Source organism: Phocoena sinus, chromosome 11, assembly GCF_008692025.1.
Source record: "Phocoena sinus isolate mPhoSin1 chromosome 11, mPhoSin1.pri, whole genome shotgun sequence".
In the NCBI taxonomy this organism is placed as follows: Eukaryota; Metazoa; Chordata; class Mammalia; order Artiodactyla; family Phocoenidae; genus Phocoena; species Phocoena sinus.
The window spans coordinates 61843615-61870329 of record NC_045773.1 but is presented as its reverse complement, the minus strand read 5'-3'; the positions used below and the strand labels follow the sequence as shown (position 1 = coordinate 61870329).

Sequence of the window (26715 nt, the reverse complement as noted above, 5' to 3'; positions counted from 1 at the left end):
TATAGTAGTGTGTATATCAGGAAATATTATTCTGTATTTAAGAATGCTGTCAATTTAAAATTGATAGGATAAAAACAACAAAATGTTTTGGTATTTAGTCACATTTCAACAACTATCAGGAAAATTTACCTGGTTTGAATTTATACATGTTACCCAAAATCCTTGGAAGTATCTTCTTTAATAAAAATCAACTTCATTTGTTAAGAATTAAACATAATTTAATATTATAGTCAAGTCTAGATTCTAAGAGGTTGTGTGGAAACAGTACAAATGCAAAATAGTATAAAATTACATTTGACATCATCCTGTTTGTATTTAGTTAGATGTTGTCTCTCTGTTTCCTTCACTTGAGTCTTTGCTGTTCTTGTTTTTATTGTTATTATTTTCCTAGTCACCACTGCTACATTCCTTCCCAGGTCCTCTCTTTGAGACCCTTTAGGCTACTTAGTACCTTCAGCAGACCTGGGACAGCTTTACCAGCCAATACTGCTGCTGCACTGGTGTGGAGTAACCCATCACATGACCTGATAATAGAAAACAACAACAACACCTGGAAAGTAGGGAAACCACAGATGGGAAACAGCTTTGGGTACCATGATTAATCTGAAATAATATTTGTAGTCTTCTTGCTGATAATGAAAGCCTTGATTGCATAGTTGTGTATTCTGAGTAGCTTAAATGTTATAAATAGGAAAGCCCTTAGATGAGATTAAAATTTATGACATGTACTTATGTATTATTGTGTTCCCTACAAATAGAATATAGGGACAGAAGACTCAGAAATTTTCTTACAGCTTTTGACAGAAATTCTAATAAGAATTTTCATGTTAAAAAATTCTGCAGATGTCTGGAAAAATACAAAAGAACATGAAAACCTAACTGTTAAGTTAGCTGTCAAATTCAGGTCGACGTGTTTAAGTTTTCGATTGGTGAATATTCTGGAACTTCTAGTCACTCTCTTTTTGTCTGAACTAGTAGGATAATGTGACAGGAAAAAAAAAAAAAAGACATGCATGTAACACTAAGGCATCTGCCAGAAGAATTAAGCAGGTCACATGCCTACCTGTTCACAGCCAGCAATGATTTTGGCTAGCAGGTAGGGATTAGACCTGCATAAAATAGAAATAGTACCTGTACTATTTTCCTAATTAGCAACCTTTAAAGTTAAGGAATTTTGGTGTTGTAATTACAGCATACTCAAGGAAAATAATCAATTATTTGGGCCTGAGAGAAGACCAGAATAAGGAAAACATCCTTCCTTCCTCTACTCAGGGTGGCTTTTCTTAGAGAGGCTAATGTTATTTTCTTCCCCCCCCTTTGGATATTTAAATACTTTTGTCTTAAAAAGGGTTTCCAAGAATCCAATATGACATTTTCTGTATATCCCCTGGTAATTAAACCTGAAATGAACCAGAAGCTTCTGACATAGTTAAACCTGCCTATTGCTTCTGTCTGGTGCTCTTTCCTCCCCGCTGTCTCTAGCTCAGAGAATTTTCTGCCAGCCCCACAGCCGTGCAGGAAGAACAGGAGTCCTTGGGAGGCTCATCGCTAGCTCTGTTCAGGTGTGAAGCAGGCTCGGAGATGCTCTACACTTGGCAGAGACTCAGACACAGAGATGGCTGGTCTTTGTAGGTCATTTGTTACTTGTGGAGAACTGGGAAAAAGGCCAGAAAGAATGACATGCTGCCCATCACCAGTCCACACCAGCGTCTCCAGACATTGCCACCTGAGTGTCCTGTGCACCCCAAACTTAGTACTTCCTCAGCTGAACTCCTATCTCTACCCCACTATCAAATCAGATGTTGCATTTATATTTTCTGACTGTATCACCATCTTAACATGCATTCAAAACAGTAACTCAACTATACTCCAATATAAAATAAAAATTTTAAAAACCTCAAAATACTCAAAATAGTAACCTTGAAATCATTTTAACTCTTTCTCTCATGTATCTTTCCCTACCCCCATCCGAATTTTTATCAAGACCTGTTGGTTCTTTCACCAAGATGTGCAAGTGCCCAGTGTCATCTGCTCAACTTCAGGTTTGCATGGTCTCTTATCTGGACTGATTTGGGAACCTCTCTTCTGTTCTTTTACAGTCATCTCTCCTGTCGATTTCTTCTTTACCTTCATGTTTTAGTTAACACATCTTTGCTAAGCATTTCCTGAACTTCCCAGGTTCTCTTGGTATTACTTTCCATGCTCCCATGCACATCTTTTTAGCCCTTAATCCTGCTGTGATTCAAATCTTTGTTTATGTCTCTGTTTCTCCAACTAAACGTTAAAGTCCTTGAGAAAGGAACTTTACCTCGTATACTTTAAAATACCTAGAACATAGTGTATGTGCAGCATACTTCTTAAACACAAATGAGAAATAGAAAAGTGAGTTCTGATTTGCCATGAAATCCAAAATCAGCAGTACAAATTGATAAAGTAGAAATTAGGAAAGCCTTATTATTATATTTTAAATAGAGATTACATACAGCGTTTGTGTGAATGAGAGAATAGGTTCAAGGTTCTTCCAAACATTTCCTTTTTTCAGCATTTTAGAAATTGCATGCAAGGATAACTTGCACTGAGATTTTAGGATGTAGTAGTAAGTGCAGCAACTGGAAGCCTGATTCAAAATACACATTTTATCCTTTGTCATACCCAATAATTCCAGTGCCCTCCTTACTTGGGTCTGTCAGTGTTCTGTTCAAAAGCTCAGGTTAATTGCCAACCTGAATGCCGTTCAAATGTTCATGCTCAGATTTTGATGACTGAAGACAAATTGAGCTCCAGGGCCCAAATGACCCAGAGCACACTTTTTAATCATAATGAAATGAAACAATTTGGGTTAAAACAAACAAAAATCAAACCTGATATATAAAACAGGTTAAAAGAGTTTATCCCATGATAGTTTATAAATGTTCACAAAATGCAGTGTCACATTTAAAATCAACCAAGATTTTGTGAAAATGCACATTTGATGTGTACAATGCAATTATGTACACAAAGTTATTCATGTAATTAATATTGTAACATACTTCACCTTAATGGTGGGGCTTACAGCTTTTAGCATCTTCATGTAAATACAAGGCACAACTTGAAAGCAGGAGCAAAGAACTTACCTCTCTTTAGATCGTTGCCTTTCGGTGGATGGAGAGATGGGAAGAGAGTGAGGCATCCCCAGCTGCATCCCATCCCTGTGGCAGCAGAGCAGAATCTGTGGGGGGCCTTTTCAAAGTGATCATTCACAGCCTGGGGAGGGAGGAATCTCCATGTGTAAAGAAAATTTTCACTTGTTGGGAGTGTGGTATTCTTGAAGAATATTGAGACAGAAAAAGTGAGAGTGCTATTGAAGAACGAAGTCAGCAGTTGGTATGATTTCTGTTTCATACTTCAAAAGCACCAAAAATAAAACAGTTTTTGTATTTTTACATACTCAAGTGAAGCATTCATAAAAATAATAGTTTCGGTGCCACAGATTCTGTCTTTGCTGTTAATCAAGTAAATGTTGATGACTCAGGGGAGAAAAAGCACACGTCACTGACAACATATGTATATATATATGTGTATATTTATACGTGTGTAACAAATATACATAGCAAATAAAATGCTTGATTGTGGAGGCTGAATTGACTCTGCTTGCAGCTAAATGGCAGCATGCCTCAAATAAGTTATTTTAAAAAGCAAGAAACTGAGAGATGCCAAAACTGGTGAGCATGATGGGCCATCCCATTGACCTTGTAAGAATGGCTGGGAAATGTGTGTGCAAGACCACACGTGTAACTGCACTGGCATACTCAACACTCAAAGCGTCTCTAATTGTGTATTAGGATATTAAAGGGCAATCATAGGTCAAAATTTAAAGTTTTCAATAGATCATGACACTTCTTTGGCACTTGTCAACTTCACTGATTTACTGAGTTGCTGGCAACAAAAGCTATCGTTGACGTGTGAAAAGAATTGAGAATCTGCCTATATATCTCACCAGATCAGTATTCTTGAATAGTCTACAAAGAAGAAGCCTGAAGCTTAAAGATGACACGTCTCAGAACTCAATTTATATTGATCCTGCTTTTTAGGCTATCCTCCTCGAGTTCTGTTGCTCTCCTCTTATTACATTTACCACGTTTTCCTAGACTGGAAATACCACCGGGACTGGGGAATTGGGTAACTATGTAGCTCAATATAGAATCTCAGTCAGTAATACTGTAACAGGTTTACAAGGTTGCTCACCGTTATAAAAAAATGTGTATTGTTATCTTCTTGAAACAAATATGGTGAAAGCCTGTTACAATAAAGCAAGTAGATTATCAATCGTCTTATCCCCTGTAACCGTCATGTTAAAGAATTTCCTGCCATAGGAAAGAATATATAACACATCATATACTCAACTGAAGAAGTTTTTAAAAATGTGGTGACACAGCATTGCCATGATATAGAAAGTTAATAAAATGACTTATGTAGGTTCTCATAAAAATAGCATTGCTTTCTTTATTCAGTCCTTTAATATTGAACATAAAGGAAAGAAATAACAGTTGCTGCTGAAGTTAGGCTGTTGAGGCACTAAGTTCTATCTTGGAATGACTTTGAAGAGAAGTCAGCGTTTTACATTCAGCTCATTTTTATTAGCCAGATTTATAAAGAAATTATTTAAGGTAATTAAGCACTTTAGCTCTGACAGGCTGATGCTGTTTAGTGACAGGTGTGTCATTGGTGAGGCAAGCCACCTGATTTGACAGACTATATTTCAGTCCAGGAGTCATCCCTCCTCGGCCTCCTTTTCAAGTCTTAGAAGCCAGCTGTCTTCCCAGCCCTGGGTCTTTCTTATTTAAGGAGGTTAAGACTGACTTCATTTTCATTCATGATTTGTGAATTTGCCACCATTTGCTTGAATCACTTTCAGCACATTTTTGTTTTTGTTTTTTGTTTTTGTTTTGTTTTTTTTTTGGTGTAAAATGTTTCTTTTTATTTTTGGTGCAAAAAAAATTCTCTTCATAGTTTATTACCATTATTTTTTCTTATATCTTTTTTTTTAATATTGGAGTATGGTTGATTTACAAGGTTGTGTTAGTTTCAGATGTACAGCAAAGTGATTCAGTTATACATATACATATATCCCTTCTTTTTCAGATTCTTTTCCCATGTATGTTATTACAGAGTATTGAATAGAGTTCCCTGTGCTCTACAGTAGGTCCTTGTTGATCATCTATTTTATATATAGTAGTGTGTATCTGTTAATCCCAGTTTCCCAATTTATCCCTCTCCCTACGTTTCCCCTTTGGTAACCATACGTTTGATTTTGTGTTTCTTCTTTCATCCACCTCTTAGCAAAGGGGTCAAACATTGGGTCAAACATTGTGTCCTGTGTCTGTGTCTTGTCCCTGACATTGACATCCAAGTGCATGATGTGAGATAAAATAATCCTGTTCCCCAAAGTGGAAGACAATGTCCCCAAGTGCCCCCCACCTTCTATTTCAGAGCTCTGAATCTACAACTCATGAATTCACTTTTAGGGATCCTGGATCATATTTCCATTGTTTTGACTCTTCCAACTTCCAGAGGTAGACATTTCCTAAGTCCAATATCTATCATATGGAATTTCTTCTTACCTGGGGATTCCTTAGTAGGAATTGACTGCCATGATTTAGTCTTCAGCTCTGCTATGATCTTAGTCTCTCTGAGAATTCTGTCAGTTTGTCATTATTATTGGAGAGGCTACATGCCCTTCTTAATCATTACAGTTATCTTGTTTTTGACAATTTCCAAAACTTTTGTATGGGTTCTAAGATAAAAGAACCGTAGAATTCTGGGCAAACCTCCTTTACTTTGTACAAGAGTCAAATTGTCCTTTCATTTTATTTCTAGTTGTCTACTAGTGATGTCCAAAATCTTATCTATGTATAACCTGTAGCTCATGCACTCAGGCAGAAATAAGTCTCATTAGGACAGAATTTTTCAAGGAGTGCTGGTTACTATATTTGTTGTCTCTGTACACAAGTGTCTTGAGGGGCTCTTTAACTTCAGCCTTTAGGGTAAAACAAGACGATTTGTTCAGAATGACTGAACTCTCACTACGTAAGGTGAAAATTATATAGTTTGATTTCATAAATATTTAAAACAAATACATTTTGATAATCAAAAAAATAGAACTAGTCTCACTTATAATAATACAGTACAAGAATAAGAGGAAGATAGAAGACAATAAAAATAACCTGAAATAAATTTGGTGATTATAATTGTAGAATTTTTTCTACATATATATTCCTCTATATTTCAGTCAATGGGTTTATATCCTACAAACTGCTTTGAACCTGGCTTATTGTCACCACTGTTTTCCATTATATGGATGTACTATAATGCCATATTATCTATTGGGCATGTAGGCTGCTTACAGATATGTGTAGTCATAGCGAGTGCAGGGTTGAACATGAAGGTGTACATCTCTACCTCTGAGTACCATCTCTCTTAGGATGAGTCCAGAGAATTGCCCTGGTGGGAAAAAGGATGTGGTTTGGTACCTATTCACTGTTAAGAACATTACCAGATTGTCACCTAGGAAAATTGTCTCAATTTACACAACTGCTGAGATTTTCTCTCACCACCTGCCGAAATGGAGTGCTGTCAATCACTTCAGTTTTTTTGACAGGCTGATAGGTAAAACATGACAGTTTAATTTGTAATACTGTCTGTTACTGAGATTTTGTGCTACATTTCATATGTTTATTGGCCACGTGTCTTGGCTTCAGTCATTTTTCTATTGGGGTATTAGTCTTTATTTTCTTATTTTCTAACCCTATTAATGTAAAAACATTGTTCTTTCTTAACTGTTTGAAAATCATCTTTAACAGAATCTTGATTACAGTATATTTTTTAACTCATTCTTCTTTAGTTTTCCTCCGTTTCTTTCTACTGGTCTAGTTTTTATATGCCAGTAGCATACTATTTATTCTAGCGTAAGAGTACACTTTCAATTACCCTTTTCTTTGAATTTTTCTATGTACTCACATTTTATTTTCCAGGTGAATATTAGAATCGTTGCTCTATATGCTTATGGATCATGCATGTATAGCGTAGGTTCTAATGTCACTTCCCAGCTCCTCCTCACTGAGGAATTAGTGTCAACCCTTATCCTGTGTGACAGGGGAAGAGTTCTTTGTTAGGCTGAAACTGTCCTGGGCACCCTAGAAGGTTATTGTCTCACTCCATTTGGCAAAGATATTTGCTTCTTATTTTAAGGCTCCTATGACTAATCACAAAGTTTAAAGTCTTTGTTTACATATTGTTCAATGTCCAATTGTTAAGTAATAAGTCAGTGCTCTTAAAAAATCATAAGTAAAAGACTATTTCTCTCTTCTTCTAAAATGTCTATAATTAGCTGGTCTTCTCAGATATTTAATGGTGTTAGGGAGTGATGGTCAGTACATATGCTGATACGCAGACAGTTATCAACAAGTCCAGCTGAGCAAACAAAACTTGTCCCAAAGCAGTGAGTAGCATTATCTTCCAAAAGTCCTAAGGGACCCTGTTGAGTGAATTCACAGATACTACCATTTCTACCTAGAAGTACTGTTGTCCAAAAATTACATCTTGTTCTAACCTTGATTATTGCCTCCTCACTCGTTTCTAAGATAAGATAAACACTTCTCCACTGGACTCTGCCCCCTTCCTCCAGCCTGGATTTAATGCCTCTTGGGGTCTGGCAAAGAATGAGAGCTCAATGCACTTTTTTAAAATTAAAAATAAGCAGATGGATGAGACCCCACCTCTGCTGATTTCAGACTTCAGTGTTTGTTCCATGGGTGGGCCAAAGAGATTCTGGCTGTTAAGACATTAGACTGAGGTTCAGAGATGGTGTCAGTAGACACCTTTAACACTAGAGCCGTGGTGCCAAGAAAGAGTGAGAACCAGAGTGTAGCTGTGGCTCCAGGAGCCTCATGCAAGCCAACGTTGGCAGAGTGGCCATGGGAGGCAAAAACTGACTTTTGGGGAAGCCAAGCAGTAAAAAGAAGCAAAGAAAATGTATATCCAGGGAAATAGAGAAAGAGGGAAAAAGACCAAGAGAAAATGAGAGGTTCCACATACAAGCAATGTCATATGATATTTGTCTTTCTCTTTCTGACTTTATTCACCTAGTATGGTAATCTCTAGGTCCATCCATGTTGCTGCAAATGGCATTATTTTATTCCTTTTTATGGCTGAGCAATACTCCATTGTATACATGTACCACATCTTCTTTATCCATTCATCTGTTGATGGACACTTAGTTTGGTTGACTTTTGTAAACAGTGCTGCAGTGAACATTGGGGTGCATGTCTCTTTTCGAATTATGGTTTTCTCCGGATACATGCCCAGGAGAGGGATTGCGGGACACAAATGAATTTATATACAAAACAGAAATAGACCCACAGACATAGAAAACAAACTTATGGTTACCAAAAGGGAAAGGGAAGAAGTAATAAATTAGGAGTTTGGGATAAACATATGCACACTACTATATATAAAATAGATAAACAACAAGAACCTACTGTATAGCACAGGGAACTATATTCAATATCTTATAATAACCTAAAATGGAAAAGAATCTGAAAAAAATATATATATATATCTGAATCACTTTGCTGACACCTGAAACTAACACAACACTGTAAATCAACTATACTTCAATTGAAAAAGAGAAAATGAGAGGGAGGAAAAGAAAAGAGGAAGGGGAGGGTGGAGGGAGGGGACATTAGTGACCTGTAAGGAGAATGAAGGACATCCTGGGGAAGCCTGGAAAAGACCCCCAGAGGCAGCAACCACATGGGAAGCAGGAGTGGCAGAGCTGGGGAGTGGCTGCCAGCCATGCTCCAAAGGTCACCTGCTTCTGAATAAAGTTCTGTGCTTCCACCCAAAGTGAGAGAGGTGGAGAAAAGGACAGGTTATTGGCCACAGACAAAATGGAAGGCTGTGAAGCAGATTGAAATAACTGTGGGCTCCAGCTGTGCCTCTCCCAGCTTGTGCCACGATGACCAGGTGCCTGGGATTCTCGCCTCAGAAAACAGCTTCCCTCCCTTGTTCTAAGATGAAGCTCTCCGTGGGTGTGTCTTTGTGCTGAAAGGACTAAACTGAAAATCTGAGACTTGTTTCAACTGACGTTCCTGTTTTATCTCTATGGAGAATTGAAATTCCATTTAAATGGAATTTTCAAAAGTTCACAAAGTACAGAATGTCTGGTTCAATTTAGAAATAAGCTAGGTCATTTATTCTATTAAGAGCAGAAAAAAGTCCCAGAACCTGTGACAATGATCCCATATAAGTAACGTACATGGGCTGAATTAAACTGGTGATTTTGTTACCGAATCAGGTTCAGCTCCCCACTGCTCAAAAATCAGTGGGGGTGTGGGGGAGAGAGAGATAGACAGAGAAATGTTGGTAGAAAGGAAAGTTTCTTTTAATCAGAATGCCATCAGTCTGGGGAGAAGGTGGACTTGTGTTCCCCAAAAACCAACTCCAAAGATTCTGCTCAACCTTGAAAGTTTTAAAGAGAAACAGGAAGTAATCTCAGTTAATCACTGGGATAGGGCGTCAGATTGGTCACCATACCCCACTGTGCCCAGGCACGTATGCAGGCTTATTGCCTTCTTGTGACTTTTCTTTAGATGCTATCTTGTTCACACTGTTTGTTCTCGAGATTACTAAAGGGGAAGTTAGGGAAGAGATCTGGTCATCTGTTAATTACTTATTCTTCATTTCTACTTCTTTGATCTATAGAAAGAACCAACAGATTGGGCAAGGTATTGTGTGATTAAGGTTTGAAAGGTATACTAGGGCCAGAGATGAGTAGAGCATGGGAGTGCCTGGTGTAAGGGTCCCTGTAGAGAGCTCTTTCCTGCCAGAAGCTGCTTATGCTTCCTTATCTATTTTCTCTGATTTTATCATCTAAATTTAAATTAAGAAAAAAATCAACTTTTTTCTAGACTTAGAATTCAATCTAGTATAGAATCAAAGCAAAACAAGTTATTGATTATTCCCACAGTTAATAGGTGATTTTATATATATATGGTGATTTGATATAATGTTGCTAAGAATTATCTCTAAGACCTGGTAAAATGTTATAACTAAATAACCACATACTGTAATATCCATTCATAGGTATGGCAAGTATTATGCAATCTCTTTCATTCAATGTATATGTATGAACCTCTTTTATTAGACATTCTTTTCTGGTTATATTAAAATTCATCCTGTTTTATGAAGTGTCCATTTCCATTATATTCTATTATTGTAATGTGTTTAGGGTAAACAGGAGCATCAAATGTAAAGCTCATTACAGTTATGTGGAGAAAGCTTACTTTTTAATATGTGCTATGCATCTCTTTTCAGGCAGTGCCTTTTCTTGAATGCTGGTTAATGGTAAAAACCCACAAATGTTAGAAACATATTCCAGCCTTTTTTTGTTGTTTCTTCTGAGTAGTAAAGCCATTATCTAGATTAGTCTTATTATATTTTTAATTAAACTGAAGATTATCCCCATCATTGTTTTATTCAGTCAAATGCTATTTAAGAATGTGTTATTTTTCTTAGATAGTGTAATTCTATTTACTGATCTCAATCATTTGGAAACATTACCATGGAAGACAACCAAATGACTCCAAAGCATTGTTCAATGTTACTGAAATATACAAGTAGAAGACGCCAGTGTGGCTGACGTTTCTGAGTGATGTCATAGCCCAGTGAAGTTCTCTTCAGTTCCTTATTCTCTTTACTCCCATTTGATATTGATTTTCAACTTCTGTGTCTAACATCTCATAAGCTTGCAGCATGAGGAGCCGATGGCCTGAGACAGAAGAAGTAGAGGAGAATTCTCAGTGATATTTTCATAGGGAATCTTTTATGAAGTTTTTTTGTTGTGTTTTTTTTTAAGAAGCATAGTATCTCAGAGTTTGAAAGCACTTCAGAGGTCAGAGTTGATTTAATTCATGCCTTTGCTCAACAAATGAATTTTTTTGTTTGTTTTTGGTTAAACACAGGACCAAACTTCAGAGAATGTATTAAGATTTGAAGGAATCTCAGAAAAGAGACCTAATGACATAAATGTTATGATGACATATTTAGCTTGAGTCACCATATGATTTTTATCCAAGGAATGGCATTGAACAGATGTGACATAGAACCTGTCATGAAAGAAAATCCACTCGAGGGATAAAAAAAAAAAAAAAAATTACCATTACTTATTTAAGGCTCTCCTTTACCAAAATTTGGAGGAAGAAAAAATTAATGGACTTTGACACTTGTGAAATACGAGGCAGCTGTTGCTACTTCATTTATTGACCAAATGGAAATCTCTGCCTTCTTGGCATTTCATGAGAAAAAAAAAAAAAGCCTGGCAAATGCTGGCAAAGATTCTGGTAAAAGATAGTCTACTAATAGAATTGTAGTCAGTGATTTCATTGACCTTCAAATCCCTTACACCCTCATCCCACTTCATTTTTTCTTCCATTTCTTTAGTAGAAACTAAGCAATTTCTTTCATGAGCGATTCTACTTTTACTTTTGCAGTATGGTTCCTTACCTGGCGAGATTCTTCCATTTTGAGAAATATCCCTAGAGCACAGTTCTGCCACCAAGAACTCCTTTAAACGCTCTGAAACCTGTCTTATTTAAAATATTCTATATATTTTATTATGGATGAACATATGATTTATTTTGATTACTTGATTTTTAATTTTTACACTAATGAGATAGATTTTTCAAATAACCACTTTTCGGCTATACTTTTTTTTTTTTTTTTTTTGCGCTATGCGGGCCTCTCACTGTTTGCGGAGCACAGGCTCCGGACGCGCAGGCTCAGCAGCCATGGCTCACGGGCCAGCCACTCCGCGGCATGTGGGATCCTCCCGGACCGGGGCACGAACCCGCGTCCCCTGCATCGGCAGGTGGACTCTCAACCACTGCGCCACCAGGGAAGCCCTCGGCTATACTTTTTAAGAAAAAAATCTAGGCATAATTTTCATATCTCATATAATTTATGCATGTATTGAAATCATCCATAGTGGCTTATATACATTTTCCTTTCAGCTTTACTGAGGTAGAGTTGATATACAGCACTGTATAAGTTTAAGGTGTAAGCATAATGATTTGAGTTAACATACATCATGCAATGATGACTACAATAGGTTTAGTGAACACCCATCATCTCATATAGATACAAAATTAAATAGGAAAAAAAAGGTTTTCCTTGTAATGAGAACTCTGAGGATTTACTCTCAACAACTTTCATATACAACGTACAGCAGTCTTAATTATATTTATCATGTTGTACATTGAATCCCTTATATTTTTTATCTTACAACTAGAAGTTTGTATCTTTTGACTACCTTCATCCAATTCCTCCTCCCCTCTTCACACCCCATCTCCCGCCTCTGGTAACCACAAATCTCATCTCTTTTTCTATGAGTTTGTTTTTGAAGTATAACTGACCTACACTACTATGTTAGTTCCTGGTACACAACCTAGTGATTTGATATTTCTATACATTTCAAAATGATCGCCATGATAAGTCTAGTTACCATCTGTCACCATACAAAGACGTTACATAGTTATTGGCTATATTCCCTACAATGTACATTTCATATCTGTGACTCATTTATTTTTTAACTTAAAGTTTGTACCTCTTAATCCCCCTCATCTATGTCCCTCCCCTCAACCCACTCCTCTCTGGCAACCACGTGTTTGTTCTCTGTATCTATGACTCTCTTTCTGTTTGGTTATGTTTGTTCATTTATTTTGTTTCTTGGAGTCCACATGTTAAATGATATCATATGGTATTTGTCTTTGTCTGACTTATTTCACTTAGCCTAATACCCTCTAGGTTCATCTATGTTATCATAAATGGCAAGATTTAATTCTTTTTTATGGCTGAGTAATATTCCATTGTACATGTATATCACACCTTCTGTTGATGGACATTTAGGTCGTCTCCATGTCTTGTCTATTATAAATAGTGCTGCAAGGAACATAGGGATGCATATATCCTTCTGAGTTATTCTTTCTGTATTCCTCAGATAAATAACCAGGCGTGGAATTGTTAGATCATATGGTAGTTCTATTTTTAATTTTTTGAGGAGCCTCCATACTGTTTTCCATAGTAGTTGCACTAATTTACATTCCCACCAATGGTGCATGAGGGTTCCCTTTTCTCTACATCTTCGCTAACACTTATTAACTTGTTTTTTTGATGATAGCCATTCTGACAGGTGTGAGGTGGGTTTTATATACATTTGGAATAGAACCTCTCAAAATAAGATTCTATCCCATAGTGGCTCAGATATAGCTCTAGATAGACTGTAGAGAAAAAGTAGAATTTAATACTAGCTTAACCCAATGGTAATATTGTGGAGATTGTCAGAACTTTTAGACAGGATTCAGAACATGGGGTACAGCTGTATTTCAAGAACGGAACTCTGCATCAAACTATTCTTTGCCTCTCACTATTGATGAAGCATTAACCACACCTCTGTGACCAAACTGGATTCTACCAAAAGAGATGGTCTGGAACAAAGTTCTGGAACCTCCTCAGGTATATACATTTTCCCCTGCTTCAGGCAGGGTCTGGGGGCATATGGCCTGATGGCAGAGTACTGAACTAGAAGAAAATCAGTTCTAGCCATAGTTTCATCATTTACTGTGTGATCTTAAATACTTTAATTTCCATGATCTTTAGCTTTTTGTTGCTGATGTCACTCGTGTGAAATACAACTTATCCAGCCCAACTAAAATGAGCCATTTTGAGAAAGATGATTCTTACTAACACCTTCCACAGTGCAAGTGTTATTATTCCCCACTTACTAGGACCCACGTTTTCTACCTTTACTACCTGTGCCATTTAGGATAGATTTCAGGACATAGTTCATTTGAATAGCAGGCAGATGACCTTCAGGAATCTTCTTGCTATTTCATACAGGTGTACATACACATAAAATATTGCCCAGAAACAGAAGACCAGTAAACACAGTAATAACATCAGTCCATGTGTTCCAACCCACCTCCTTCCCAGACTTGGTAAATTGTAAATGAAAAGTACCATGAGAGATTTCTGAGACAGTGCTTTATTTAGAAAATGATAGGAATCTTTAGGAATTCAAATTAGAACTGTAAATATTCATTTAAAAAATTTGCTTGTTTACTATTTGAAAGTAGCTGTCTTTGATGCTTTAGAGAAAGCATGAATAATTTAATAAATTTTATTGAGTTGTATTGTTAAGTTGATGGGGATACAAAATGACTGAGGCATATTTTCCCCACCCTCCACTAGTTTATTACTCCCTTGAAAGTAATGAGTGAGCCACAAGGCTGATGAAATAAATGCTATGCTAAATGTATTAAACACCATAGATGGAGCATAAGTTAGGATGCCATTTATTTAGGCTCAGGGAATTAGCAGAGGCTTTGTGAAAGAGGTCTTCAGGTAAGCTAGGCCTTGAGAGATGAATTGGATTTTCATAAAGAAGGAGAACATGGGATTTTAGACAAAAGGAACTGCACAAGCATGATGTGAAAGCACGTGGCCGTCAGAGTGGGATGCATGGAAGATGCAGTGAAGCATGAAACGAAGAAGAAAAGGCATTCATATTGTGATAGACCTTGCATGCCATTGTAAAGAATTTACATTTGATTCTATAAATTACATATTTTTAAATAGTCTAAATCATGGCTGGAAATTTGTAACATTGGAGGCCAGAAGCTTTCTCCTGAATCCCAGACCCTGACAACCCACAGCCTGTAAGGGTTTCCATGTGTCATAGAGGACTGACACTCAATAGACCCAAGGCCAGCCTCCTCCTTTCCAACCTCCCAACTGCCTGTGTCTGTCATTGACGACACCAACCAGTCAGTCATTCAATCCAGAAATCTGGAAATTATCCGGAAGTATATTCTACTCATGACCCCACCATCCAGCGGCCGGTCACATTGCATTTTTGCCACCTACTTCCTAAATATCTCTGAAACCTAGCCTCCATTCTGCATCCCTGAGCACATTATCCTTTATCCCCACCCATCCCAGATCTGTTTTCCACCTTTCTCTGCCCCTCTTTGCTTTTCAAACGCTGATGCCATAGACTGCATCACCTGGGTGCCCTTGCCACCTCCTCCCTGATCAGGAAAGGCTGCTCAGTGGGAGGTGTCAGCAGGAGAGTGAACACCAGCTGGAGAGAAGTTTATGTTCTGTTTGTTTTTCTCTTGCTCTCTCCCTGCTTGTCTCTATAGTCAGTTCCGTTAACTGTACCCACACTTCTGTAAATATTTTCATTAATTTCTCAACAACGAAAACTCTTAGGGAAACATGTTTTCTTGGCAAACCTCTGGATGATATAACCTACTTTGCCGATCAGGTTCTGGACCTTTGCAGCAGATTCCTAGTCAGTCCTTCTGTGTTCAGACTACATTCTTCACACTGCTTTGGAGAACTGTCTTTTCTGAACATGTGATGTTATGACAGTTTGTTAATAGGAGAATATTCTAGAATGACAAATATATGGCATACACATTACATAAATAATGTCAGTTTTTTAAAAATACATATATACCGAGAATAAAAGAAAATGCCATTGGCCCTGGCATAATTGTGAAATTGTTGCAATTTTTCCTTTCTTAGTCTGTTTTTTGTAATTTTTCCCCTGAAGGTAGAGAGAACGAGACAGATAATCTCTCTCTCTCTCTCTCTCTCTCTCTCTCTCTCTCTCGTCTCCCTCTCCCCTCCCCATGTGTTCGTGTCTAATTATGAAAAATATTTTATACATTTTTTTCATGTCATAAGAATGTTGCTAACCACTTGTTTGTTTACTTTCTGATCCAGATACTAGAATTGAAAGAAATGCTCCTAAATTTTACTTAGGAAGTTTGATTTCAAAGTAAAAAAGAGTAATCTAACATTATGTCTAAAATAACTGTGAGATGATCTTTTAACTGAATAATTAGCCTATCTGAGAAAGTGTGGTTGGAAATCTTTTCTAGATGCTCATGAAATTTTAATTTCTTTAATTTAATTTAATTTGAAACTAAATATGTCATTGACATGTTCCCTCCTATCAGATCATTAAATTCACGAGAGTGTTCTGCATACCCCTTTTCTTCACTCCTCTCAGACGACAGATTCCTTTGGTCTCCTTATCAATCGGCAGGCTTTCTGTTGCCCTTGATCAGCTCAATAATAAAAGCTTAAGTTTAGATTTCTTACTGAACTGCTTCACATTTTAATGATTTGGATATTTTTTTTCTTTATCTGAATGTTTTAATGCTTATCCAGTGTACTTTTCTTTTGCCATTTGATCTATTTTCAAAAATTAAGTCTCAAGAAACCTAAATTACAGGCATATTTAAGTTGTTTCAAAAATATTTAACTGGCCCAGATTGAAACTCCAACTTGAATTTTGTTAGAATGGAAGTACCTTTTTAATATTATTTGTGTCCTTATATGTAAAAGATGAAATTATTTGGCCTTTGGAAATACTTAGAGTTTAAATGACTTTTCAAATGTCATTTTACAAATTTGGTATAAGAACCAAATTTAATGTATTACTCCCAGAGAAGTTTTGTATAGTTTTTCTCCTCTTTTGTCCTCATCTCATTCTATTCCTCTTCTTTAATCATTAATTTCCATTTTACCAAAATCTATAACTTTACCAGCTGCTTGAGGATATAGTTATATGAAACATATTTTAGTTTTCAATAACATATTTATATAGAATATTAATCAAGGGTGATATGTAAGGACATGGACCTTCCTTAATTTTACAGATAAAACAATTTGGTTTAAGTTAATAAAAATGTCTGGAATAAATGTGGCTATTTCAGCTTTTGATAAAGACCATTTCCTTTTGATAAAACCTCAAATTTCAGATGTAAAGTATGTAATAAAGTGAAACAGACTTTCAACCTAGAATTCTGACAAGTTCCTTCTTCTGAACCTATATAAGGAAAATAAATAAATTATACTTTAGAATTTTCTCAGCAGAGAAAGGGAAGATTCTCACAATGAGATTTTAATCATATTAATGAAGACTTGAAAATAACATAGTTGCTAGTAAAATAGGAAATCTGCGTCTTGTTTCTGTAGCCCAGCTGAAAGACATTTGCTGTTTTGTGTCTGTATATTGTTTATCTGAAGAGAATGAGTATCATTAAGTGTTCAAAATACTTAAGAAACCTGGAGTGTGTGGGAGAGGGATTATTTAGGAAATATTCTAGGTAATGCGGTTAACATTTTTGAATTTAGCTTGATGAGCCCCTGAAAATTATTTCCCCTGTCTCTTAGCTTTTAGAATGACTCTTCCCTACCACCAAAGGTATGTGGCCTTTCAACTTTCAGGAATCAAAGTAAAAAATAATACACAATTCTCAGAGGCTAGCGGTGAAAAAAATTATCCAAGAGAGAAAAGAGAGTAGTAGAGTTAAAAACAGAGGATTAGGTGCATGTAACTTGACTATAAAGACATAGGAAAGACTTATACTAAATGCAAAAATGCTTCTGCAATATTTCATAACTTTCGTGTAACTCCTTGATACCTCTTCCTTCTCTGCTCATTCCATCCCATTCTGACTCCACCGAGATTGTATGCCATCAACTGTATTACCTCTTTCCTATTTTATTCCTTTGATGTATACCTTGATATTCAAGTTTCTTATCCAGATAGAAATTACTATTGAATAAATAGGACCTGTGGTATTTTTGCCATGTGGTATGTTTGATTTTTTTATGTCAGGTTAATTAATAGTTGACATTAAACTAACACAGTTATTGCTCAAGTAAAGAATGCAGCCTCTTAAAACATGAATAGAAAGTTTTGTTCTGTTTTGTTGTAATTGTTGTTTTAATTATTGGGGAATATTTGGTTAAGGCCAATGCTATAAATTAAGAAAATAATGGCTTGAAACATGTGAAACACTTTACTCATCTCTTTAAACTAGGGACTATAAAATTTTGCTCAAATATAACAAAATGCCTATTCTTCAAGCTCTGTTATCACCCACATTTTTATTAATAGTAGCAACTATTCAGTGATCCTTTGCCATGTGCTTATACTATGTAACATCTTATACCATGGGCCACTTATTACAGACTTGATATACAGCATCTCAATTTTCCCAATAATCCTACAGAATGGGAGGTATTCACTTGATTTTATAGATGAAAAATTTGAGGCTCAAAAAGGTTATGTTCTTCTCTTAGTTCACCTCGCTAGAAAAATGACAGAATCAGAGAGATATGTAGGGACAGATATTTGTGGAAGTAAAGGAAACACTGAAGAGTGACTTAGGAAGAAGGAGTACAAAATTAAAGGGGAAATTTAGCAAGGACGATATCTGAGCTAAAAAGATAAAAATAGAAAAGAGTGAGAAGAAGGAATACAATGGATAGAGTGAACGTTTAGATAGTTTCTTGATTACTTATCATCTTGCTTTGGAAACTTTCAAACGTATATAAAAGAAGAGAGACTATGATAATGATTCCTCATGTACCACCACCCTGTTTCATTAATTATCAACTTGTATTCAACTTTGTTTCCTCCGTATCCTCCACTGCTGCTGAATTAAGTTGAAGAAAATCACATGTAACAGATTATTTCGTTTCATCTGTAATTGCTTCAATATAATTCTCTAAAAATTAAGGACTTTTTAAAAAGCATAAATTATCAAACCTAAAAAAAGCATTACTCTTAAATACCTAGTCAGTATTGAAATTTCTCTGTTACCTAAATGTCTTTTGACATTTGTTGAATGTTGATGGAAAATTTCTCAAAAACTTGCTAAAAAGTCAATTTCAAGTTTACATTAAAAATAAAAAAAGTTCAGTTGGCCTCTCACTGTTATACTGAATAACTTTTAATTTCCTGTTAACTCTGTACTGTATTCCTCAGAGCAACTGTTCTGGACCTTCTTCATTCCCATGCAAGCCCACAGTCTGAGCCTTCACTGACCACAGCCCCAGAGGTAGGCTTTACCCCCAACCATGAAGTGTATGCTGAGGGCATCCAGTGACAGTCACCTAATCTGTTTCCCTTTCCTCCTCTCACAATACCCTATACACCATCAATACATTTCTTGCAGTTAGTACTCATTCTCTTCTTCCCTGTAGTCTTAGCACATCCGTAGAACCTAATTCTAAGGCAAATCCTCCTCTGCTAATGCCATCCCATTCTGACTCCACCTAGATTGTATGCCATCAACTGTATTACCTATTTCCTATTTTATTCCTTTGATGTCCACCCAACTTTTCCTGTATGCCTAAAAGCACTTAAGTTTCAATGGCTAATTTAAAAAAAGCATAGATGAAAGGATGGATGAATAGATAAATAGGTAGATAGGAAAAACAAATAGTACAACTTTTTAGCATGGTGTTTATCACGTTGTTTTGAATTTCCTTATATACAAATACTCCTTTCAAATTTTAAATTTTCTTAAAATGGTACAATAATTTTCCATGTAATTTAGATCTCTAATACCTGATGAGCCCTGACTAGCCTGTCTCTGTTGTCTTTCTCAAGCACTCAGCCACTGAGTCTTGTCAAGTCATCCTTTGCAGCTTTACCTCCATCCCTTCCTTCTATCCCTGCTGCCTTCATTCACATTGAGATCTTACACATTTATGCTGCATTAGGATTGAAACCTCCTAACTCCTCTACTTGCTGGTAGATGTTCCAGTTTCTCACTCATCCCATGTATACTAACATGTTAATCTTCTTAAGTATTTTTCCAATCACATAACGCTTTGGTGAAAAGCTTTACGTGCTTCCCCATTGTGCCTTATGGAATCTGTAGTTAGCCTGGCGTGTAAGGGCTGCCCTCTACAATCTTGGCCAAATTGACCTTTCTAATCTTTCTAGCCTTATGGCTAACTCCTCCTCAGTAGATTTCCATGACCCAGAAAAATGGGTTCTAATGCTATTCCTGGTGAGTATTCCTAATGCTTCAGTTCCTGTTACCCAAACGTTTCCTCCCCTTTAAGTGCTACTCTACAATTTTCCCAACACAACTAGTAATAGGTTCTTATTCCTTTCTTCCCTCTTTGTCTTTCCACCTGCAGTGCCCTTCACTCCTTTCTTCCTGACAGACATCCCTTCATATTGGAAAAATTTAAATAAGATAATAATTATTCCAAGCTAATGGATAGTTATGCTACAGGTTAAAGGAGATCTCCTAAGAGTCTCAGGAAAACAAGTTACTTTGGTCAGTTTGCCAAGATCTAGATTCTGATACCTTGGCTTGGGGGCCCATGCTCAGGACCCTTGTCAGGTCAAGTTTCAGGAGAAGTTACTTTTTGGAAGTGCTGGGGAAATGAGAACTTGTAAGAGGGCTGAACTGTGAAATCAGTAAAAGGACTATGGCTCTTCTTGCTGTTTTTTTTTTAAGCCTGTTCAGGATTTCAAAATATGCATTTTTGGAAGACGCAAACATTCAGTCCATAATACTGGTGTATAAGTACTTTCAATCATGTAGCACAATGCAGAAAGGGAGGGAAATATCAAAATTATGCAACACTTCTGAGTTGTCAAACATATGTACTACTTCTACAGATTTATGTTGTAGCCATAACACAGTCCAAACATTCCCCCTTACATCTTCTGTTGAATTTTAGTACAATACCCAGGATTTTTGCTTGTTTGTTTTTCACTTTCACCAGGTAGTGGTTGGTGAGATTTTTACAAGCTAAGTACAATGCATGTTTTAATCCAATTGTTGGGTAGTTGGGAGTGAATGAATAGTTACTGAAACATAGAATTTTAGAACTTGGTACACACACGATCATCTGTGATTTATTTAATATATAATAGAGGTCAGTGAGACTCAGAATCATTTCACTGACTTTCCAAAAGTTACACAATTTATGGCAGACCAAACCAATTGATATCAATTTAGCTACTAGTATAGATGCTTATATATGTACAGAAGTTATGGCATTCATAATGTAAAGCTTAAACTTACTAAACAATATTATAGTGCATACAATATATTATATATGAAAATTGATACTTTTATTTAGGCTGCAGAAGGATAAGGACCAAAAGCACTTATTCTTAATATTGGGCTCTCTTCTGAAATCCATTTAGCACATTGCTTTTAACAGGCATTACAGACTCAGAGATATATATTTCCTAAGTGATCATTTCCCTAGATTTCTATTACTCAATTCTTAAGGTTTTCTAGTTGTGTTGAATTTTATTATAGATACGGTTATTTAAAAGTTTTGTTGATTTTTTTTTAATTTGAACTCCTTATTAGCGTTCCTTCTGTTGGAAAAAGGTAAATCCTCCTGTATATATGTAGGCAATTACCAAGGAAGTCCGAATCCTTTCAAATGGTGCTTAGTATTTTGAAGCATAAAAGGTATAATATTCACTTTTTCAATTTTGAGGGTAATACTGAAAGTTCTGTGACTACAGATCATTAACCCAAGGTGTACTTACATTTCTTTAAGTATTTAGGTCATATAAAAGCATATTGCTAATAGTGATCTATCTTAATGGATTATAGTGGGAAACACAGTATGGGTTTCAAAATTAAAATTCTGAAGATGGTGAGGCATATTTCTAAGGAAATGCAAGTAATTCAGTGTCAACATTGTGATGAACATTTTCTATCAAATCTATCATACTTTTCATTTTTCTTGTCATTGGTTTCTACCTCACATTTTAAAAAATATTTCACTGCACTTATAACATTACCATAAAAAGAGGGCTTCATGATCCTCGTTAGTCAATATGATTCATTAGAATTTAGATACTTTCAATATGAATGTTGCTATCAGATACATTTTCCCAAGATACTATTTTGTGCACATATTTTCCTCTTCAGGATTTATATTGCTCTCAAGATCAAATCTAAACGTGTCAGATTTTCAAGATCCTTCATAGCAGTTATGCAGATAAATCCTAAGTAAATTTGTTCCATATTCATAAGTGTGATAATCTTTGTGTTTAACTTTAGGTTAATTCAATAAACATTTATTAAAATATTACTGTTGCCATCATTCTAATTTTTGCCTCTATTTCTGTAATGCTAGTCTTCCAGCTTGGATGGCTAAAAATAATCTTTATTCATTATTTAAGGCTTATTCATGAAGCCCTGGTAGTGTATTTCATTCTACTGGGAACCCACCCTAACAACCATGTACATTTAGAGCTTTTTCTCCCCTTTCTCTGAATTACATAACAACTCATTATTTACTTTCCTAAGTGAGCTTAAATTGTATCATGAATATGAAGTTATCATAAATTTATTGTCACTGTTTATATTATTTTAATATTTAATTTTAATATTATTTTAATTCAGTGTGTCTAGGTCACTTCAGGAAAATTTACTACTCTGAGAAAAATAAGTGGAAACTCATATCCTTGAATCAGTTTCTCTGAAACTACTAAAAGATGCAAAGTTTCACTCAAATCTTAAAAGTCACTCAGAATATCTTCCTGAAAGTTTTCTAAGTCTCATGTTGCTGATGAATGCATTTGCTTGTTTACTTTTTCAATTTATCAACAAGAATAAAACAGTAATTAATGAAGAAGCAAGAGAAGAAGTTTAAAATTATATAACATGGTAGTTTAATGAATGCCATTTAATGTAACTGGTTTCTGTATTGACTTATGAAATCAATTAATATACCTTTGAAAAGCCTTGTACTAATCAGGTATATCATTTTTATTTCATTATATATAGTCATTGTGGTTATTTCTACAGCACAGTGTGATTTAGTTAACTAGCTGGGAGTGTAACACCTTCAGATCAGGTTTGGCATACCTCATTTCTAATTATCATTCCTTTCCATGAATGTAACCCACCATTAAATTAAAAAAAAAAAAGGCTACATTTTATTTTGCCTTTCTTGGCACAGCTGAAATTTTCTGTAGACTTTATACAAGTTTTCAAGATATCTCCTGGGTGCTGGGAACCAGAAATCCTGATAAGGCACCTGACTCCATTGACATCACATAAATTTGTCAAAGATGTGTAATCTGGTCTCCCAGATCCTGATGCATTGCATTATCTGTCATACAAGAGGGACTGTCATTTGTTCTACCTTTTATGTGCTAGAATCTTCCATTGGCTGAGTGACTTCAATTACTTTTTAGAAACAAAACCCTTTATTTATCTGGTCATGAGTTTTTGTTCATTTCCAAAGTTTCAAGTAATTTGTTACAGGAGACTATCAGACAAATTAAAAATAAATTCTTTAGATGTACTGATTATTTTTTTACAAAGAATACCATGTAGTATAATAATGTTTCTTTTAAAAAATTCCTTTCTAGTTAAAAAAAAAAATAGTGCTAGACTGCTCCAGACATATGTTTTTAAAAGTTATTTTGTAAAATAAGTTTATAAAATGGACATTTTCATTTCTTTATCTCAATGTCCATACACTATCACATCACTCATTATTGTATATAAATGCATTCATTAATAATTGTGGATGTGACTGAAAGGTTTTCACATGTTTTATTTTATAGAGAATATGCACAAGACACAGGTGAGGCTGTTCTAACTAGCTTCTCCCTTCTCCTGCCACCTCATACCACTTATAAATAAGGGAAGGATCACATGAGGCCATTAGAGTGATTGAAATTGTTCTTCCTAAAGAAAATCTGATTGAAGTATATTTCACTGGTAGTTTAAAGAACGTCATCATCTTGTATAAATTGAACATGGCCCAGTATTTTGTTCTAACATCTTATTGGATTAAATAATATATTATCCATGACCTTCTTCATGTTCTAACATACTTGCAATGTATCTAGTATATTATCCTAGCTGTTGTTGCCATGTGTCTATTCCCAGGTCATTTCTTTCCTTCTCATTTCTTGACAATTTTTGTTCCTTGGTTAGAGAGAATAGCTCTCAACCACATTAACTGGTCTGATTTTAAATTTATGACTTGGTGGGTCCTTAATGCCACTCTGCAGTCACACTATATTCTGTAGTCCGTTCCCTCTTCTACCCTCCTAGCTGACTACTTAACCGCCTTTCCTCATACCACTAACGTGTCTTCCATAATCCAAGGTCTTCTCTGTTGAAGACCTTGCCTCCCATTTCACTGAGAAAGTGGCATTATTCAGAGGAGAACATCCATAGCCCCTCCACCACATCTGTACTTCCACCAGCACCTGCACCTTGTACCTAGCCTTCTGGCTTGGTAGTACAATGATCTTTTGAAGATCGTTATTCCCTGTGCTCTAATTATTTTTTGCACTAGATCCTGTCTTTTATTGCCTGCTCAAAGGCCTTCCTCCAGAAATCCCTTGTTTCCCCATCCCACCTCCCACCATCTCTTGCATCACTAATTTTTACTCTTTACTGGAGCATTTCATTAGCACACAGACCTGCTGTTATTTCTCTCACCTTAAAACAAAACAAAAAATACAACTTCTCTTGACCCAGCTTTACCCACAGCTACTGCTCTATTTTTCTGCTTCTCATTGTAGTCGGATTACTCAAAAAGAGTTACCTATACCTGCAGATAGCTTTCAGTATCTGAGGTTAATAAATACTTGGTGTGGGAGGATCCCTGAGACAGTTTGAGGCTGTGAAACAAATCCAGTGTTTAGAAGAAAATGATAGATAATTCTACTTAATGAGTACACAGACTAATTATTGTAATGAAATATGTTTAATTAAAAAGAAGTCTGCTTTCTAATAATTATACTGACTGTACACCAGTTTGGAAAACCACAAAGATTGATACAGACAATACACATAAAGGTTGCAGGGAAACTTTACACAAGGAGGGTAAATAAGTGTGTTTATAACTGTCGTTTAAAGTTAGCATTCTATATAGCACTCCTAGACTCTTTTAATATACTTTGTCCTCTCAAACCCTATTAAACCCCTCCCAAGAAAGCTTTTGCTCTCACCACTCCACTAAAACTACACTGTGAAGTCATCAATTACCTGTATATTACTAAATCCGATGAATGCTTAATCCTCATGTTACTTGGCCTTGCAGTAGGGTATGACACACTTGAGGACACCCTTCTTCTTGATACCCTGTCTTAACTTGCCTCTCAGGATGTCCCTTCTTTTAGACTTCCTTTGCTAGCCCCTCTTGTACTAGATCTCCTAACTATTCATCCAGTCTCCCTGGATGACTTGGATTTAATTGTCATCTCTACATTACAACACCCAGTTGACAGCTCTGGCCTAGACCTCCCTACTCAGTATTCCACTTGAATATCCAAGTCCCTGAAACTTAACTTGCCTTTTCAGTCTTTTACCTAAAATTTAGTGTAGCTGTACCCTCCCCTATCTCAGCTCTGTCCTTCAGGTTGGTGAGCTGAAAAATCTTAGAGTCATCCTCTTTTTCCCACTCTTTCTCCCACATCCCATATTCAGTCCATCTAGAAGTCCTTTTGGCTCAAAATATCCAGTGCTGACGATTTCTCCTCATCACTGATAGTGGCTAGTACCAGTACCGTCTGGTCCTGGCCACCATCACCTCCCACTGGAATTGCTCCAATAGTTCTAACTGGCCTCCCTGTTTCCACCCTGCCTTCCAGCCTTAAATTCTGTTCTTAAACAAAGAAAAGCCTGAAAAATCCTTTTCTAACATAAATGAGACCATATTATTACTTCAATAATAACCCTCAACAGCTTACACTCTTATTCAGGAAAAACCACTGAAGGCTTTTTAATGCCTTCAAGGCGTTGTGATTAGTTTCTCCCTTTCTTGTTTCATTTCTGCCCTTTCAGTTTCTTGAACCTGATATAGGACCTTTGCATTGCTGGGTCCCCCTGCCTGGGACATGCTTCCTCAGGATATCCATCTTGAGGACTTCCTCAAAGGACATTTTCTCAGAGAGGCTTACCCTGAAAACCCCAAACCCCTACTTCTCAATTTCCAGGGAACTGTGATTTCCCCTTATCCTGCTCTAAATTTTTCCCAATAAACATCATCTTATAGCTTATCACATAATTTACCTCTTCTCTGTATTGCTTGTGGTTTCTTCTCCCACTTTGTAAGCTTCACAAAGGGCAGGGATTCTGTCCTTCTCATCTGACATATAGTCAGTCAAATGATTTCCCTTTCTTTCAGCATCGTTTCACTCCTGCTGCTTCTCAAAGGCAATATGGTTCTGTTTCCAACAGTTAACTTGGACTCTCTCCATTTTAGGGGCCTGTTCCTTAGGATATTTCTCTCTGCATTTACCTTTTTAATCATATCTTTTTGTCCATTTTGTTTTCTTTTACTTGTTCTGTCTGCTAAGCTAATTTTAAGCATATGTATTTAACTTTCTGGTCTTCAAGTCTTCTTATCCCCTTTCTTATCTTTGGTCCTTCCTTAGCTATATTTCTATTCCTAGAAGATTTTTTTTCTCTGTCCTAGTTCTCCAATACTTTTATTCTTAACTAGTTACAGAAATCTTGCTTTTCCCTTGAAATATTTCCCATGAAAACTGTAGCACCGATTTCTACCCTCTATCTACCTGTCCCCTCCATTCACCCTACAGGCAACCTTGATTGCCATGATTTGGATCTGCCCTTCACTCAACATTCTACTGAAATGAAGATTCCCTTTGACTTAAAGCTAGTATGAAATCACTTAGTGTTACAAATATGTATATAGTTTGTTTATTTTCAATATACTTTTCTATCTTCTATTTTAGAAAACTGCAAAAATATTTCTGTATACATTTATATATATATATTTATTATGCATTGAACTATTTTCTATTTTGTCCAGTTTTTCCTGAAAGCAAGC

General features: G+C 36.1%; 1 protein-coding gene across 1 annotated transcript in view; it reads left to right on the top strand.

Moving 5' to 3' along the window:
• Positions 1–26715, top strand: part of FAM83B (family with sequence similarity 83 member B) — a 71804-nt gene that overhangs the window by 30750 nt on the left and 14339 nt on the right. The window lies entirely within an intron of this gene.